The following is a 16,945-nucleotide window of genomic DNA, read 5'->3' as shown; positions in this document are numbered from 1 at the left end:
TGTGTGTCTTTGTGTGCATATTTCTGTGTCTCTGATTTATAGAAAAATAAATGTTGATGTACATATTGTCAATGTTCAAACTCTATATCATTTATGTATCCATCGTATTTCGAGTAACTGTGCTTTTGTTTTAGATTTTTTACAAATTTAAGAAACCTGTCTGACTTGTTCCTTACACTGAACCTGACCCAGTCTGAGACGGATATCATTTACCATATCACAAACTTAGTTACAATGATAATTTGTCATGGCGTCTGGAGGAGTGGGATTAGAAAAAGAAGCAATGACTCTCTAACCTCGGTAGGAACAGGGATAAGGAGAAATTCTCAAAAGGCTATTTGATTGGGAATTGCTCCTCCCCATAGGTTTGTGGTACCTGTGTGTTTGCATTTATTCAAAGGTGTGTTAGTTAAATATTTGACGGGAAAGTGACTCAAGGACAATGAACTGCAGATAGGACCGAGGGGCTGTGACCACAATCTGATCAGTCACAACCTTAGTGCCTGGTGGGGCAGGGACCCACTCCTGTTCCTCAGTCCTACTTCGCCCCATTCCATTCAGCCCCTCAATCTGCTCCTCACGAGCAGTTGGAGACCACTTGCTCCAACTACCTGGTGCACAGAAACCGAGGTGACCATTCACAGTGAAAAAGAGTTGTTGTTACTGTGAAACAGTCCCCTCCTCTCTCTTTACAGAAGTTCCCCGTCTCCATTTATTTGTCATGCTGTTGACCCAGATCCACAGTGAATAATAACCCTATTCTGTACCCAGATATTGCTCACAAAATCCTCTGGCCTCTTTGACTACAACATTCCTTCACAGGACAGCCAGGAAAATAACAACGATGAACCTTCCAATAACAGAATTCAAGAACATGAGAAGCAGGATAGGTCATTCAGGCCCTATTGCCTGCCTTTCCCTTCAATAAGATCATGGCTGACCTGCTCTATGCCCCAACTCCTGGAGTGCCTGCCGTGTCAAACATCCATCCATCCCTGCCTTCCCACTATCTCAATGATCCATCTCCCCAACCTCTCTGGGATAGAGAAGTCCCGATGGTCACACTCCTATGTGAGAAGGAAACACATCACACACATACACCGTGACCTATTGACATGAACAAAATATATAAAAACCAGGTAATAGTGACTGGCCCTGACAACAAGGCAGTGGTTAACTCAGGATGGTATCAAGGAACCTGAAGAAAATGGAACTTAATGGAACTCAAGGGTAACCTCCCCACCGGTTGGAGCGATTCAGCGCAAAGAAGATGTTTGTGGTTCTTCAACATGTCCCATCTCAGTCTCGGGACATCTCTGCGGGAGATCCACAGCACAAACATCCTCATTTGCGCCTCGATGTCTTTCCCCCATCAGAATCTCAGAAGTGGAGATGGTGACTGAAAATCATGTAATGTTCAGAGCAATGTGCCCCACTCAGCTCCTGAAGCAGTCTGTGTCCATGTGCAGCAAGACTCGGACTGCATTCAGGCTGGTGCTGTTGAAGTGTCGGTAATATGCATGTAACAGTCCTGCTGGACACTGTGCGTTACCAGAGTAAAGAGAGGTGCTCATTCAGCACCTCAAGCTCACTTCACAGGAATATGAGGAGGTCATTCCGCCCATCAGTGCTATTGGATAATGTTAGAAACGAAACTCGCTTCTCAATAATCGCTCTAGACAAATTCAGGAAAACAAAGTTTTATTAACAAGTCTGCAGAGTTGGGCACCCTTGAAAAAAAAAGGCGCGCCAGGCTAACAATGTTTCTGATTAAATACAGTACAAGTCCCTCCCCTCTATAGCTCTAAAGAGTCACGAGGTTCACATTCTCACAAAGTCTGCAACAGTTTCCTGAGTTGTTTTTCTACCCTGTAGTCTTATCAGTCAAGGACTTATTCTTCTCTGTCAGAGTTAGTGGTCTTATCAATCAAGGACTTGTTTTTCTACTCTGTAGCAGCAGATGTCTCGTCCTTTATTATAGAGAAGCATGTTTTACCCTACCCCCACGGCTCTATTCCCCTTAGACTCTGAGGTCATGCACATCTTAACTATTTGTACCGAAATCGTCTCTCACAATTCCACCCTTTCTGTTTTTAAGATGTGCATGACAAAGATAAGCTTCCTCCCATCAGGGGCCCGGGAAATCCTTGGTCTTTCGCAGCAACAGCACCTTAAGTTCCTGCGTTCCATGTTGGGGTACCGCCACTGCCTGGAGTTGGGAAATATTTTTCTGGATTAAAGATTGAACACAGGGGATCAGGCAGGGTAAGATGAGTAGAAGCATTACACCCCCCCCAGCCACCAGTAACGCCGTGCGCCACCAACTACCACCTAGGAGACCATCCCACCATCCGATGCCACCAAGAGGGCGCCAGGATTGAACCGGCACATGGGCCAGTTTCCGAATTTCATCGGAAATCTTCAAAACCGCTTTACCATTATCGTCAATTTTCAGACAGCAGTTAGTCAGGTTAAACTTCCCGCACACGCCCCCTTCCGAGGCCAACAGATAATCCAAGGCAAGCCGGTTTTGGTATATAGCAGCCCTCATCTGATCCTGCTGCTTAGCCAGCAACTCCAGGGCCAGGGCGGTCTGATTAGTAATGACCTCTACGACTGCTTGGAGCCTGATAATTCAGTTTAATATATAGATAGGAGTACGGTATCCCCATGATCCGTCCTGTGCCCACGTAGCAGGCCCGTAGTATTCAATAATACGGGCCGGTGGCCACTCATCCCCCCAATCACCGACTTGGATATCCCTTGGCGACCTACGCAGGGAGTCAAAGAGTTTAACTCCCAAATCATCGCCTTCCTCCCGGGGTAATAGGAAGAATTCAGGTCTTATTAGACCCAGGAAGCATACTCCAGCCCATCCCATGGGCAGTTTGGAATATGCCTGATTACCGCATATCCAAAATAGGCCATCTGGAGCAGGCCCTCCCTGCCTCACAACGTCATCCCACAACTCCTTTACCCCAGGGACGCCCTCATAAGGACCAGGACCACTGCAATTCCAGTATTCGGATTGGTGGTCCCGTGGCAGAGTCTGGACAGGATTATTCCAGCATTGATTCCCCTGACAACCACCGCTCCACACTCTTTTCATGCCATCGGAAGGGTCAGCACTTAGCTCGTAAGAGGAGGAATCAGAACGTAACCGAATGCAATTTTGATGATCTCGGTTTGCAATGTACCAAGCAATATTCTCAGGCCACCATACTTGTGTGGTGGCATTCAATACACTCTGACAGGACTAATTCCTACCTCCACGGTCCCCTTGCCTTCAACACAGAACTGGCCCTCAGGGCTATTTGTCAGTCTCCACCCCTGGCTTTTCCTTTCGTTGACATGTGTCCAATTGTATTGAAGCAATTCCCATATGTCTAAGCTTTGCCCAGTCCACAGCCATTGTTCTGACATATGTGACCCCCCACAAACCCAGCAATTGCTAACATTTAAAACAGTGGCAATCCTAGAGGTGAGATCAATAAACAGGTTTTGTGTTACATCAGGGAGCTCAATCTGCTCTTCTACCTCTTTGTATATAGATGGCACTTTAGAGACAACGACCGTTCTCTGACGGTCGTTCTCTTTCTCTAACTCCCGTTCAGTGTTCTGTACTCTGGTCTCCTTGACTCTGTCCACCTGCTCTCTGAGCAACACGGAGGGTAGGCCCCACCGCCCATCTTTGTTAACACACACCCAGCGGTCATTTTTAGGGCACCCACGGACTTTGCCACCGTACCCTTTATTTTACACTTGATAATAGGGTTTTCCATCCTCCCAACATTCTTGCCGTGCATTCACATCGTAACACCGATCGTTCACATGGGAGTGAGACACAAATGATCCCGAGTAGATCTGACTCCCAAGTCTCACCGTAGTCCGACATTTGTCACATCTCCCCTCCCCCACATACAGGAGTAAACCGATCAATATCCCCACCAATACAGTCCAGGTAGAGTTCATTGTCGCTGTCTTTTCAGCTTTACCACCAATGGCTTGTCCCCTGGCCTGCATGTCCAAGTGCTCTCTCCTTCTGGCGGAACAGGCCGATTATCCTCGATGCGTGGGCCCACCCTTTTTCTTTTGTCCGAACAGCGGCTTCAGTTGTTAACAGGACCAGGAACGGTCCTTCCCACTGCGGCTGGAGCTTTTCGGCCCTCCAGGTCTTTACAAGTACCCAATCTCCGGGCTCCACCTTATGTAAGAGGAAGTCGAGCGGCGGAGTTTGAGCCAGGAGACCCTTCCTCCGGAGTTCTGCAAAAGAACGGGATAAGGCCAGTAAATAGTCTCTGACGAATACATCTCCCCCTTGTAGAGTGGGACACCCATCAACCTTACTCCAATATGGTAATCCGAACAGCATCTCATAGGGGGAGACCCCGATATCCCGGCGAGGTGCTGTACGTATTCTCAATAGGGCAATGGGAAGGCACTTTGGCCATGGTAACTTAGTTTCTAACATCAGCTTAGTCAATTGGGTCTTGAGTGTGCCATTCATTCTCTCAACTCCACCCGAGCTCTGGGGATGCTAGGGTGCATGGAATTTCCATTGGATACCCAGGGCAGTACAGATCAAATGGTGTAGCCTAGAAACAAAATATGTCCCGCAGTCTGAGTCTATAGATTCCATCATGCCATATCTCGGGATTATGTTCTCTAACAATAGACGGGCCACAGTTGGTGCATCGGCTTTGGCGGTTGGGAAAGCCTCTACCCAGTGAGTGAAATGGTCTACTATTACTAGCAGATACTTCCATCTCTGTACTGGGGGTAAGTCTGTAAACTCAATTTGGATCCTCTGGAATGGCCTAATTGCGAGGGGCTGACCACCAGCTGGCATAGAACGCATGGCTTTCTTGTTAATTCGCTGGCAAGTGGGGCATCCGACTACCTCTTGTTGGGCTAATGTGTATATCCCCCTACATACATAGTCTCTCAGGATCGTGTCACACATGGCTTGCAGCCCCCAGTGGGTCTGATGGTGTAATCGGTGCAGAATACTCCGGGTGATCTGTTTGTTTAGTACTTGTCTCCCATCAGGAACCGTCCACTTCCCGTTAGTTTCTAGCCGGGCACCCAATTGATCCATTTTATCAATCTCCCCCTGGGTGAAGACGGGTTGTTTAGCGAGCCCTTCCCTCAACGGTATTAATGTTAATAATTGGATGGATTTTTCGACCGCTGCCCACTTGGCTTCCTCATCTGCCAGCCGGTTTCCCACCGCTTCCGGTGTCGACCCCTTCTGGTGACCGGGTACATGGACTACTGCGAGTTCTGTAGGCAACGCCAGGGCTTCCAACGTTAGGCTGATCATTTGTTTGTGAGCTAATTCTTTTCCCCGGGAAGTTATCAATCCTCGCTCTTTCCAGATTTTCCCGAAAGTATGAACGATTCCGTATACATACTTTGAGTCAGTATATATGGTCCCCACTTTCCCCTCCAACAACTTCAGGGCCCTCTGGAGGGCGTACAACTCACAGGATTGGGCTGACCACTTCCCGGGCAGTCGTCCGGACTCGATCGTCCGTTTCGTTGCGCCATCTACGACCGCATAGCCACTGTACCGTACCCCATTTATGCACCGAGAGGACCCGTCGATGTACAGTTCCTGTCCTTCACCCAGCGGAGCCTCTTGCAGGTCCTCTCGGCTTTTGGTCTGTAAGTGTACAAATTCCACACAATCATGCTCCTGTTCCCCATCTGCAGGACGTCCGTATAGAAACTGGGCAGGGTTGCAACTGAGATCTTTTGCAAAATTGAGATCGTCTCCGGTCATCAAAATCGTCTCATACTTCAGGATGCGAGAGTCTGTTAACCAGCGGTGAGCCTTTTGAGCCAGTATGGTACTAACCGAATGTGGGGAGTATACTGTGATTCTTCCTCCAAAGGTAAGTTTCCGGGCCTCTTCTACTAACATTGCCATAGCTGCCACTGCCTGGATACAGGTCGGCCATCCACGTGACACAGGGTCTAACATTTTTGACAAAAATGCAACCGGCTGACGTTTCCCTGCCCGTAGCTGGGTAAGCACACCCTGGGCAATTCTGCCGGCGCTATTAACATATAACTGGAACGGTTCCTTCAGGGTGGGTAAAGCCAATACCGGAGCTCGGATCAGTTTACTTTTAATAATATTAAATTGCTGCTCCTCCTCATCTGACCAGTCCAGTTTTTGTTCTTCTTGTCCCAGTTTGTCGTACAAAAACTTTACTAGAGTGGTGTAACTTTCAATCCATATCCGGCAATACCCTACTAGCCCCAGGAACTGTCTGATTTGCTTCTTCGTCCTGGGTATTGGCATACCCGTAATCCCCGATATTCGTTCTGGCGTGATACGGCGATGCCCCTTACTAACCTGATGGCCCAGATATCTTACTTCTTGCTCCACAAACTGGAGTTTTGTCCTGGAGACGCGTAGGCCCTGTTTCCCCAGGAAGTTCAGCAGGGCAACGGTGTCTGCTCGTACCTCCTCTTCTCTCGGTCCTGAGAGTAAGAGATCATCGACATATTGGAGCAATTGATTCTCCGCGTTACACCGAAATCCTCCTAAGATCTGCTCTAGTATTTGTCCAAACAAGTTGGGTGACTCCGTGAATCCCTGCGGCAAGACTGTCCATCTTAACTGTCGCTTTCGTCCTGTGAAGGGATTCTCCCATTCAAATGCAAAAAGGTTCCGACTTTCTTCGTGAAGGGGGCAACTCCAGAAGGCATCCTTCAGATCTATTACGCTGAACCATTCATGTTCGGGGGGAATTTTACTCATTAACGTGTAGGGATTGGGTACCACCGGGTATCTAGCCTGGACTACTTCATTCAACCCCCGCAAGTCTTGCACCAGCCTATATGTCCCATCCAGCTTTCTCACAGGGAGTATTGGAGTATTGAAAGGGGACATGCATTCCTCCAGTAGTCCATCTGTGATTAATCTTTCTATCACAGGTTGTAACCCTTCCCGTCCTTCCATAGCAATCGGATACCGTTTCCTTCTTACCGGGCCTTTTCCTGGTAACATGGTGATTTGGAGAGGTTTGATGTTTAGACCCCCTCTGTTCCCCTCCCGGTACCAAACTCCTGGGTCTATTTGTTGATCATCTTCTTCGGTGAGGGCGAACAACCGTACCACCATTTCCCCGTTACTTGGTACAGTTCCGATCCCTAGTTTGACCTGCAAGTCTCTTCCTAACAAATTAAACCCCGCCGATGGCAGTAGAAGGAGGTCTCGTTTAGTAGTTCTGTTTTCATACCCAATTTCCACGTCCTCCACTACTGGGACTTGCAATGTCTTTCCTCCAATGCCAGATACCCCCATAACTTTTCCTCCTGCTCGGGCGCCGGGGGGTATTTGGATTATACTTGATCTTTCGGCTCCCGAGTCCACCATAAATGTGATCTCCGACCCTTGGGGCCCTACTTTCAAGTTTACCAGGGGTTCCTGTCAATAGTCCTTTTGCCCCAAGGGTAGGAACCCCCGACCTCCCTAATCTTCCTCCATCAGGGCGTACGACCGCACTTCCCGCTTGTAGCGGGGGCACTCTCGCTTAAAATGTCCCTCTTCATTACAGTAGTAACATCTGAGTATCCTCTTCGTTTCCCTGTCGCGGCCTCGAGTTCCTCCACCCTTCCTTTGTTCCGGCCCCGGTCCTCTTTTCCTCTGCTCTTGCCACGACTCTCCCCTTTCTGGTTCCTGCCACGGCTCCCCCTTTTCCCTCCTTCCAGCTGTCACTTGTTGCACCGTCTGCATCATTATCTTTGTCGCCTTCTTTTGCTTCTCATCGTCCCTTCTCACAAACACCTTTTGCGCCTCCCGTAGTAGTTCACTCAGAGGTTTACTATCCCAATCATCCATTTTCTCTAACCTCTTTCGTATGTCCGGCCAGGCTTTTGACACAAACTCTACCCGTATGAGTTGCTGTCCCACTTCCGTCTCAGGGTCCACCCCAGCGAACTGCTGCAAGTTCTTCCTAATCCTGTCTAGGAAGTCTGTAGGGGTTTCTTCCGGGTTTTGATGATTCCCAAAGGCCTTGGTAAAATTGTGCCCCTTTGGGGCTGCTTGCCTTATTCCTTTTATCCAATTTTCCCGCATATCCCTCATGTTGCGTCTTCCTTCTTCCGTTTGCTTATCCCACTCGGGGTCGGTGAGGGGAAATTTCTGCTCCCCTCCTGCTCCTCCCTCTCTCTCCCAGACCAACAGCGCAGCTTGTCGTATCATCTGTCGCTCCTGGCTAGAGAACAATGTTCCCATGATGGAATACATCTCATCCCACGTATAAGTATTTGGCCCCAGGAACTGATCTAATTGTTCAGCCAGGCCCATGGGGTCCTCCAGTAGGCCCTTCATCTCCCTCTTGTAATTCCGTACCTCAGTACTCGTTAAGGGGACGTTCACATATCCCGTCCCTCCTTCCGCGCCTCCCATGGGCACTTCCCGGAGTGGATTCATTCTTGCAATCGGGACAGAGTTCCGTCTGTGACTCTTTTCAGCTTGAGATCTAGTCTGTACTCCTGAGGCACCTGGTGGTTCCTCCCCGCTTTCTTCCCCTTCCCCTGAATCGTCGCCACCCAAAGGACCATTTTGCGGGGCCGACGGGGTCGCGTAGGGCGGCGGTAAGTGATCTAAAGGTTCCCATTCTTTCTGCCCTTTCAAGTCTTCATTGGTTACCTTCATTTTGCAAGATAGTGTGACTGGCAGCCAACAAAGGGCGTAATCACTTTCCCCCCGAGTAACATTAGGTTTCGAATTGACATATAAAATTAGAGCTTGCCGGACCCAATCTTCATCAGTGCCAAATTTAGGCCACCACACTGAGTCTCCCTGAATAGGTGTTTGGGACCACGTTTGACAGTATCTCACCATCTTCTTTCTAGATTTTCCTTTTCTCCTACCCTGATCCCAATTATTTAACATTATTCCTAACGGACTATCGTCAGGTACCCCGGGGTATTTTTCATTGTCTACGCTCAAGCCTACCTTTCCCTTATTCGTCTTGGAACCCTTACTTCCCATTGCCGAGGACTTTGTAAAATCGGAGATTCCTGTATTATCCCGTGATAATCTATCACTATTTAGCCAATTCCCGGACCTTCAGTCCCGTGATCGCCCAGGTCTTTGGATTCCTGTGTCCTACGTCTCTGTGAAACAGATCACAGGCACCCCGTAGGTCCACGTTCCTCCGCAAACACGGTCTCTGCAAAATCCCGCACAGACGAGCCCCGGTCTCTAGATTCCTGAGTCCCACGTCTCTGTAGAAAAATCTACAGGCACTCCGCAGGTCCCCAGTTCTCCGGAAAGACGGTCCCCGCAAGTCTGTTCTTACCTGGGTTCGGTGCACCGAAATTACTCGACCGTTAACCGTCCCCACTGCCTCGGCCACACCCCTCCTTTGTTCTCCTGAGCCTTCCGGATATCACTCGCTCAAGCCGCGCGGGGCGACAAGCAAGGAATCAGGGACTGCCGAACTCGGCAGGGTGCACCTTCTCCGATGTCCTTCCTCAGCCCCCCCTTGCGGCCGGAGTGTTGATCGGACGAGCCCCCAAGTTTGTTAGAAACGAAAATCGCTTCTCAATAATCGCTCTAGACAAATTCAGGAAAACAAAGTTTTATTAACAAGTCTGCAGAGTTGGGCACCCTTGAAAAAAAAAGGCGCGCCAGGCTAACAATGTTTCTGATTAAATACAGTACAAGTCCCTCCCCTCTATAGCTCTAAAGAGTCACGAGGTTCACATTCTCACAAAGTCTGCAACAGTTTCCTGAGTTGTTTTTCTACCCTGTAGTCTTATCAGTCAAGGACTTATTCTTCTCTGTCAGAGTTAGTGGTCTTATCAATCAAGGACTTGTTTTTCTACTCTGTAGCAGCAGATGTCTCGTCCTTTATTATAGAGAAGCATGTTTTACCCTACCCCCACCGCTCTATTCCCCTTAGACTCTGAGGTCATGCACATCTTAACTATTTGTACCGAAATCGTCTCTCACAGATAAGAATAGGGATAGCCCATTCATTCTCTCCTGACTATTAAACAGGAAGATAAGGAGCCCAATCAAACACATTGAGCTGCTAAACAGGAACCACGGGTTGGTTGCCCAGTCAGGTTCTTGATCGTCTCCCATGACATCAGGAGGTGGCCATTCAGCCGCTCAAGCCCCTTGTACAGAAATAGGAGAATGTTATCTACTACCAAACATGACAAACCAATGAAACAGAGACTGCACGGATAGACTGCTCCATGCCGTTCCTCCTGGCTCCATAGCTAATGGTATACAATGGATACATTAATATGATTTGTTGACGGTGAGGAGGGAGGACATCTCCGAGAAGGCAGACCGATATTCCTTATGGAGGTCAGAAGCTGTTGGGAACGGCTAACATTTTCAGGAGTTAAGCATTGTAGCTGCTGACAGATTTGTGAACAATGTGACTTTCAGTGCAGGGTCACACACCAACTGCACATTGAGGCAATGAGAGCTCATTCAGAGCCTGAAGCTCTCTCCCAACTGACATAGGAGCTTCACAGAGGTACATAAGTTACCAAGAAGCACGTATCTTGGGGAAAATGTATTTCTTATGCCATCAGTGTCTATCTCTGAACATAATGTGTGTTCGTCCATAATCTTCAAGTTTCAATGCAGTCAACACTTATTCCCTCACCATGCGACAAATTAAACATCCACTTCCTTCACACTCTCTTCATGTTACCATCATCCCAGATATTATCCTGATAAAACAGCTTTGCACTACCTCTGTGACAAGGAGACCATTGATTTATAAAGGTCAGAAAGTCTGTCCACAATAGCCGAAATACTGCCTCAACAACACTCCACAACTCCTACACATGATTGATTTTGTAATGAAGGCTGACATTTCATTTCCTGTCCTGGTTAATGGATGCCCTGCATGAATTCTGTTCGTGATGTGTGACCAAGGACATTCCGGTCCTTTTTGGCAAAAGCACTTCCCAACCTCTCACCTTCTAATAAATACAACATGAAAAGGAATGTATAAGTTAACAAAAAAGAACAAAGGAAATTTACGGCCCAGCAACAGGCCCTTCGGCCTCCAAGTCTGAGCCGATCCAAATGTACTGTCTAAACCTGTCGGTCAATTCCTAAGCATTTGTATCCCTCTGCTGTCCATCTACTGCATCTGTCCATACGCATCTTAAATGAATCGACCGTGCCTGCCTCTACCACCTCTGCTGGCAACGCGTTCCAAATGGCCACCACCCTCTGTGTGAAGTACTTGCCGCGTGTATCCCCCTTAATCTTTCCACCTCTCACCTTGAAAGCGTGACCTCTCGTTATTGAATCCTTCACACTGGGAAAAAGCTTGTCTCTATCCACCCTGTCTAAACTCTTCACGATTTTGTAAACCTCAATCAGGTCCCCCCTCAATCCCCTTTTTATTAATGAAAATAAACCTAACCTACTCAACCTTTCTTCATAGCTAGCACCTTCCATCCTCGTAAACCTTCTTTGCACCCTCCAAAAGGCGTCCATATCCTTTTGATAATGTGGCGACCACAATTGTACACAGTATTCTAAGTGCGGCTGAACCAATGTCTTGTACAATTTTAACATGACTTGCCAGCTCGTATACTCAATACGCCGTCCAATGAAGGCAAGCAAACCATATGCCTTCTTGACTACTCTATCCACCTGTGCAGCAACCTTCAGAGTACCATGGACCTGCACTCCCAGATCTCTCTGCCCAACAACTTTTCTCAAGGCTCTTCCGTTCATTGTATAATTCGCTCTAGAATTAGGCTTGCCTACATGCATCACCTCACATTTGTCTTGATTGAAAAAAATCTGCCACTTTCCGCCCAAATCTCCAGTCCCTCTATATCCTCCTGCATTCCCTTATGCTTTCTGCTACTCCAACAATCCTCGTGTCATCTGCAAACTTGCTGATCATACCAACAGTGTCCTCTTCCAGATCATTTATTTATATTGCAAACAACAGTTGCCCCAACACTGACCCCTGTGGATCACCACTGGTCACCTTTCACCATTCCGAGAAACTCCCTTCAAATATTCCTCGCTGTCTCCTGTTTCTCAACCAGTTCTTTATCCACCTAGCTAGAATACCCTGCACACCATATGACTTCAATTTCTCCATTAGTCTACCATGGGGAATCTTATCAAACGCCTTATCAAACGTCATGTACAGCCCTTCTTTCATCTAGCAAATTGCTCACTTCCTCAAAGAACTCAATTAAGTTGGTAAGGCACGATCTCCCCTGCACTAAACCATTTTGCCTATCACTGTAAACCCATTCTTTTCTAAGTATAAGTAGATCCTATCCCTCAGTACCTTCTCCAGCAACTTTCCCACCACTGACGTCATGCACACTCATCTTTGGTTACCCAGAATATTCCTACTACCCTTCTTGTACAGGGGACAACATAAGCTACCCTCCAATCCTCCGGCACCTCACCTTTGTTTAAAGATTCCACAAAGATGTCTGTCAGGGCCCCAACTATTTCCGCTCTCGCCTCCCTCAGCAACTTGGGATAGATCCCATCCGGTTCTGGGATTTGTCCACCTTAATAACCACTAGCCTACCCAACACATCTTCGCTACTTATGTCAGCGTGATCAAGACTAATCAAACTTCTATCTCTAATCTCAACATTTATCATGTTCCTCTCCTCAGTGAACACTGATGCAAAGTAATCATTCAGAATCTCACCCACTCTCTCAGGTTCGACACACAGCCTTTCTTTGTTATCCTTTAGTGGAGCAATCCTTTCTCTAGTTACTCTCTTGCTTCTTGTATAAGAATAAAATGCTTAGTGATTCTCCTTAATTCTGCTCACTGAAGATATTTCATAACCCGTTTAAGCTTGCTTGATTCCTCGTTTAAGACTTGTCCTACTTTTCCAATATTCTTCCAGGGCCCGTTCTGTTCTTAGCTGCCTAGACCTTATGTATGCTTCCCTTTTCCTCTTGGCTAGTCGTAGAATTTCTCCCGTCATCCACGGTTCACGAATGTTGCACTTCCTATCGTTTACCTTCAATGGGACATGCCGATCCTGCACTATCTTTAACCTACCTTTCAAAGCCTCCCACGTCTCAAATGTGGACTTCCCTTCAAGTACCTGCGTCCATTCGACATTTCCGAGCTTCTGCCGAATTTTGATATAATTGGTCTTGGCTCAGTTTAGTACTCTTCCCTTAGGACCACTCTCTTCTTTATCCATGAGTATTCTAAAACTTACAGAATTGTGGTCACTGTTCCCAAAGAAATCCCCCACCGCAACTTCTACCACATGTCCTGGCTTGTTCCCCAGTACCAGGTACAGTATGGCCTCTTCCATCGTCGGACAATTGACATACTGCAGTAGAAAACTCTCCTGGACATTTCTTACAAATTCCACCCCACCCAGACCTCAGACGCTAAGCATATCCCAGTCAATGTTGGGAAAATTAAAATCTCCCATCACCACTACCCTATTGCCTCTACATATTTCCAAGTCTGTTTACCTATTTGTTCTTCTACCACATGCTCACTGTTGGGAGGCCTGTAATACAGCCCCAACAGTGTAACTGCACTCTTCTAATTTCTCAGCTCCACCCATAATGCCTCACTACTCAAGACCTCCATCGTGTGCTCATTTAGCACAGCAGTGATATCATCCTTGACCAGCAATGCAACTCCACCCCTCCCTTTTACTTCCCTCCCTGTCCTGTCTGAAGCGTCTATATCCAGGGATGTTTAATTGCCAATCTTCATGCCCTTCCTTCAACCAAGTCTCTGTGATTGCAATGACATGATACTTCCAGACACCAATCCAAGCCCTAAGTTCATCTGTCTTACACACTATACTCCTTGAATTAAAATACATGCATTTTAGGCTACCAGTTTTTTTTGTGCTCATCTACTCTCTGTCTACTCTTCCCTTTATGAATGATATCTTCATAATTCTTACAGTCTCCAGTCTCCACTTGTTTTCTCTTCTGGTACCCAGTCTCCTGCCACATTAGTTTAAAAATTCCCAAATGCAGTCGCAAAAAACCCACTAAGGACATTGGTTCCAGTCTGGTTCAGATGTAGACCGTTCATTTTGTAATAGTCCCACCTGCCCCAGAACCGGTCCCAATGTCCAACAAATTGAGCTCCTCTCTTCTACACCATCTCTCAAGCCATGTGTTCAACCTGTCTTTTTTTTTATTTCTACGCTGGCTAACACGTGGCACTGGTAGTAATCCCGAGATCACTACCTTTGAGGTTCTCCTCTTTAACTTCCCTCCTAGCTCCCTGAATTCTTCTTTGAGGACATCATCTCATTTTCTACTTATATCGTTGGTGTCCATAAGCACCAAGACTGTTCACCCTCCCCTTTTTGAATGCTCTGCAGCTGATCGGTGGCATACCTGACCTGAGCATCTATGAGGCAACAAACCATCCAGAAGTCCCATTCCGGCTACAGAACCACCTAACTACACCCTTCACAAGAGAATTCCCTGTGACAATGGTCCTACTGAACAGCAGAGCCTGCCACGATGCCATAAACCATGCAACTGCTGCCCTCCCCTGGTAAGTAATCTCCCCCAACAGTATGCAAAACGGTATACCTATTTTGGAGGGAGATGGCCGCAGGGGACACCTGCACTGCCTTCCTACTCTTTTTCTGTATTTTAGTCACCCATTCACTGTCTCCCTCAGCAATTCTAAACTGTGTTGTGACCAGCTCACTAAACGTGCTATCCACGGCATCCTCAGCATTACGGATGCTCCACAATGCATCCATCCACAGCTCCAGAGTCGTCATGTGGTCAAACAAGAGCTGCAGCTGGACACACTTCTTGCAAGTGTACGAGTCAGGAACGTCAGCCACGTTCCTAAGCTCCCACATCAAGCAAGAGGCACAGGCCACGGGTCTGAGTCAACCATTGTTGTTTTGCTAAAAGGTTGACATAGTACAGTGCAAGTTTATAGTATCCATTTGCCTTACAGACATCTTACATTTCATGATTTTCACTTATCCATGGTGTATGTGTGTGTTTGTGTGTGAGAGAGAGAGAGACAGACAGAGAGAGAGAGTGACAGAGAGAGAGGGGAGCTGACAAGAATACTATTGTTATTTTGGTATACTCTATTTACATTCAGGGGTTCAGCCTTTTTTGCATGAATGTTCGCGTTTACTTCGGTGTTTGCTTGGAACTGAGAATTGACCAAAGTTCAGAATGGTTAGGATCATATAAATTGAGCAGCTATTTAAAACAAATCTGTATCTGCTCAAATTTTCCAAGTATTGACTCACACTCCATGACTCAAGAAGGGAGCTGACATGACAAAGAAAGGTTAAAAAATAACTTCAGGTGACATCGGGGTGCTATAGAGAAATATAGGTTAAGTGAGTAGTAAAAGACCTGACAAACAGAGCTTTACGTGGATAAAAGTGAAGTTGTCCATTTTGACTGGAAGAAAAACATTTTGTTTTAATAGAGAGAGATTCCATAGCTCTGAGATGCAGTGGGATCAGGGTGTAACATTACCTAAATCACAAAGTGCTAGCAGTACGTAATTAGGACAGTGAATAAATGCTTTCCTTTTATCATGGGTGAATTTAAACACAAAAGTAGAGAGCACTGTCGAGCTTGTATCTTTAATGCTCTAATTCTTATCGGTCACGCTGTTTATGGAAGGAAGTAAATACGTTGGAGGCAATTCGGAGAATGCTTACCAGAATAATACTTACAGAATGACTTGCCATTCAAAGGGAATTCGGATAGTTTCGGCTTTTTGTCAGTTTGTGGTTAGGAGAGGAAGAGGCAAATTAATTGAAACAAGATGTTTCCTCTTACAGAAGAGACGGGAATGAAGGATTGCTGTCTAAATGTCAGTGGTTGCCCATTTAAAACACATCCAGATGATTTGTTTTCTCTCAAAATGTGGAAACTCTGACGCATTAATAAAGCACAGTTATGGAATATTTTAAAGGCAAAAATAAATAGTTTATTGTTGAGAGAGGGATGGTGAAAGGTTTTCAGGGTAGGCAGGAATGTGGATTTAAAGTTACAATTAATGAGACATATTCATGTTGAAAATCTAACTCATCCCTGTTTGTATGGGATGCGGTAGGTTGATTAAATTGACAAATTGGAGTTTCAATGTAAAGATCCAACAAACAAGTTTATAATGCTGAAATCCTCCATTTCAGAGCTTTTTCAATGGTTGAATTTTTCAAGTGTTTGTTTAAAATCACTTAATTTGTGCTGTAACACTAATTGCCGATATGGAAACTGTGAAGAGATTCCAGTGATGAATACAGTGATCACAAAGAAAGTTTTAGTCCAATATGTGACTTAATTAAGATTCATCTAGAACACAACAATGTGAAAGAAAATTAGTGTCACTTCCCGGAAGTTCTATGGAGGGGCTTCTGTCTGAGAACATGCCACAGCAATGCAACAAACACAAGCTTATGTCAGTCACATTAACAAAGTTGCTTTAATATGTCTATAATGATTGCATTTTTCTGAGAGATTAGAGATTATGTTTGCTTAAAAAATAGTTGCATCGATAAAAAAACCCTTCAAAAGTGGTCAGTGGAAAATTGCTTGCCCATTCAATATTCAGATCTCAATTTGTATTCGAACATTTAGATAGCTGAACTCTGAAGAAAGAATAAATATATTGAACGATTAGGGTTCCTATATCCTCTGCTACCCTCATTCTGCCTGTGGTGTCTTCCAAAGCCCCTATGAAAGTTTTAAAGGAAAAACCTACTGTTTCCCAGTGTCCCACTACCTCTGGAAGTTGATCTACCTAATAAATACAGTTGATCAAAGAATATAATACTGAATCCCTGAGCATCCAGCAATTTTATACCAGCCATCAGCCAATTGTGCATACAAGACCAAACTTAAAATGTCTTCTTTCATGACTAATTTCAGCTGCGTATACTGTGAAGAACCCGGAATCGAATTTCTCCA

Source organism: Chiloscyllium plagiosum, unplaced genomic scaffold (genome assembly GCF_037043375.1).
Source record: "Chiloscyllium plagiosum isolate Xiang-an unplaced genomic scaffold, Cpla_swu_hap1 HiC_scaffold_8, whole genome shotgun sequence".
Lineage (NCBI taxonomy): Eukaryota > Metazoa > Chordata > Chondrichthyes > Orectolobiformes > Hemiscylliidae > Chiloscyllium > Chiloscyllium plagiosum.
Note: the sequence above shows the minus strand (reverse complement) of the source record.